At 43.9% G+C, this 2,500-nt stretch overlaps 8 non-coding genes across 8 annotated transcripts; 6 read left to right on the forward strand and 2 right to left on the reverse strand.

Annotated features, from left to right (window-relative positions):
• The first annotated feature begins 31 nt into the window (after positions 1-31).
• Positions 32-113, forward strand: Trnas-uga (transfer RNA serine (anticodon UGA)). The gene has a single exon. It is a non-coding gene; the product is annotated as a tRNA-Ser (tRNA).
• A 493-nt stretch (positions 114-606) lies between these two features.
• Trnas-aga (transfer RNA serine (anticodon AGA)) lies at positions 607-688 on the reverse strand. The gene has a single exon. It is a non-coding gene; the product is annotated as a tRNA-Ser (tRNA).
• A 144-nt stretch (positions 689-832) lies between these two features.
• Trnak-cuu (transfer RNA lysine (anticodon CUU)) lies at positions 833-905 on the forward strand. The gene has a single exon. It is a non-coding gene; the product is annotated as a tRNA-Lys (tRNA).
• A 200-nt stretch (positions 906-1,105) lies between these two features.
• Positions 1,106-1,178, forward strand: Trnak-uuu (transfer RNA lysine (anticodon UUU)). Its single transcript has one exon. It is a non-coding gene; the product is annotated as a tRNA-Lys (tRNA).
• An 83-nt stretch (positions 1,179-1,261) lies between these two features.
• On the forward strand, positions 1,262-1,334 carry Trnar-acg (transfer RNA arginine (anticodon ACG)). The gene has a single exon. It is a non-coding gene; the product is annotated as a tRNA-Arg (tRNA).
• Positions 1,335-1,504: 170 nt separating this feature from the next.
• On the forward strand, positions 1,505-1,586 carry Trnas-uga (transfer RNA serine (anticodon UGA)). The gene has a single exon. It is a non-coding gene; the product is annotated as a tRNA-Ser (tRNA).
• Positions 1,587-2,078: 492 nt separating this feature from the next.
• Positions 2,079-2,160, reverse strand: Trnas-aga (transfer RNA serine (anticodon AGA)). Its single transcript has one exon. It is a non-coding gene; the product is annotated as a tRNA-Ser (tRNA).
• Positions 2,161-2,304: 144 nt separating this feature from the next.
• On the forward strand, positions 2,305-2,377 carry Trnak-cuu (transfer RNA lysine (anticodon CUU)). The gene has a single exon. It is a non-coding gene; the product is annotated as a tRNA-Lys (tRNA).
• The last annotated feature ends 123 nt before the right edge of the window (positions 2,378-2,500 follow it).

Raw genomic sequence — 2,500 nt, forward strand, 5'->3', positions numbered from 1 at the left:
ACCTACAAAGGCAAATCTTTGCTGCGAACGGGTAGTCGTGGCCGAGTGGTTAAGGCGATGGACTTGAAATCCATTGGGTTATTCCCGCGCAGGTTCGAATCCTGCCGATTACGATGAATTCTTCGCAAAAAAGTTTTTGGCGGTAGGATTTTGTTGCAGCTCTCTTTTAAGTCTACGTAGACTTACTTCTACATGGGTGATTAATTGTTGAATTGCAACATTTCCGTAATTCTGAAATTCGAACGGAACTCAAAATTTAGTGAATGTCGAATACCAATTCGGTGCAATTGGGATGGAAACGAAGGCATATATCGTTTTTTTTTCAAGTATATCGCGAATTTCCGGACTTCGCGAAATTTCTGGACTAGACATCTTGGCCTCTCTTTTCGAAAAAAATAACAAGACTTGTCTTGGAATTATATGGCGAGCAGGGGATTGAAGTTGTCGTCCTCTTCATCTGATGACCCTCCGAAAAACGACGTCTTACACAAAACAAGCGTAGTGTAGCATAAAATGCGGACGTAAATGTAACTAAAACTTCCATTCGAGATATGAAAAAACGGGATTTCAGAACGAAGTAAAAGGCTGATACCTTTGGTGCAAGTACGTAGTGAGTAGGATTCGAACCTACGCGGGAAGATCCCAATGGATTTCTAGTCCATCGCCTTAACCACTCGGCCATGACTACACCAGTCAGTTTCAGGAATTCCACGTGTAGTGTATTGCATTCCAGATATATATAAAAAAGCGACCGATCGACTTTAGCGAGAAAATGCGATATTATAACGGATATAGTTTTTGACACGTTAACTGCAATCCGAGATCGTTGGCAGCCCGGCTAGCTCAGTCGGTAGAGCATGAGACTCTTAATCTCAGGGTCGTGGGTTCGAGCCCCACGTTGGGCGACATTTTTTACAGGAGCGAGTCGGCGTTTGAACGAAGATTTGTCTTAAAATGTTCCCGTTGCGACTTGTTGCCAAAGAGACACGAGAGACGTGGAAGGGCAAATCGTGTTTACTTTGATTACGTTACCTCATGCTGTGCGATGTTTAAGACGAAGCATAAGGGAAGGAAAACTGGAAGTTTCACAGAGTAGAGCGTACGAGCCCGGATCGCTCAGTCGGTAGAGCGTTAGGCTTTTAACCTAACGGTCCAGGGTTCGAGTCCCTGTTCGGGCGGGAGCAGAATCTTTTTGAACATGTGACGTCGACAGTAAGGAATGGAAAGAAACTGCAAAGCATTACGAATGACGCGGAACGTCGGGCCCGTGGCGCAACGGACAACGCGCCTGACTACGGATCAGGAGATTCCAGGTTCGAATCCTGGCGGGCTCGCAACTACGCCAATGTTTTTAATTTTTTTATTTTGTTTGCAGAGACACTCGTTCACCGGATCGAAACGAAAATTTTCCGAAATTTTTAATCTATTCTTTCGAACGCGTTGGTGAGAGAGTTTTAGATACTTTTCGGTAATACCTACAAAGGCAAATCGTTGCTCCGAACGGGTAGTCATGGCCGAGTGGTTAAGGCGATGGACTTGAAATCCATTGGGTTATTCCCGCGCAGGTTCGAATCCTGCCGATTACGATGAATTCTTCGCAAAAAAGTTTTTGGCGGTAGGATTTTGTTGCAGCTCTCTTTTAAGTCTACGTAGACTTACTTCTACATGGGTGATTAATTGTTGAATTGCAACATTTCCGGAATTCTGAAATTCGAACGGAACTCAAAATTTAGTGAATGTCGAATACCAATTCGGTGCAATTGGGATGGAAACGAAGGCATATATCGTTTTTTTTCAAGTATATCGCGAATTTCCGGACTTCGCGAAATTTCTGGACTAGACATCTTGGCCTCTCTTTTCGAAAAAAATAACAAGACTTGTCTTGGAATTATATGGCGAGCATGGGATTGAAGTTGTCGTCCTCTTCATCTGATGACCCTCCGAAAAACGACGTCTTACACAAAACAAGCGTAGTGTAGCATAAAATGCGGACGTAAATGTAACTAAAACTTCCATTCGAGATATGAAAAAACGCGATTTCAGAACGAAGTAAAAAGCTGATACCTTTGGTGCAAGTACGTAGTCAGTAGGATTCGAACCTACGCGGGAAGATCCCAATGGATTTCTAGTCCATCGCCTTAACCACTTGGCCATGACTACACCAGTCAGTTTCAAGAATTCCACGTGTAGTGTATTGCATTCCAGATATATATAAAAAAGTGACCGATCGACTTTAGCGGGAAAATGCGATATTATAACGGATATAGTTTTTGACACGTTAACTGCAATCCGAGATCGTTGGCAGCCCGGCTAGCTCAGTCGGTAGAGCATACGACTCTTAATCTCAGGGTCGTGGGTTCGAGCCCCACGTTGGGCGACATTTTTTACAGGAGCGAGTCGGCGTTTGAACGAAGATTTGTCTTAAAATGTTCCCGTTGCGACTTGTTGCCAAAGAGACACGAGAGACGTGGGAGGGCAAATCGTGTTTACTTTGATTACG

The sequence above is a fragment of the Argiope bruennichi genome, chromosome 9 (assembly GCF_947563725.1).
Source record: "Argiope bruennichi chromosome 9, qqArgBrue1.1, whole genome shotgun sequence".
In the NCBI taxonomy this organism is placed as follows: Eukaryota; Metazoa; Arthropoda; class Arachnida; order Araneae; family Araneidae; genus Argiope; species Argiope bruennichi.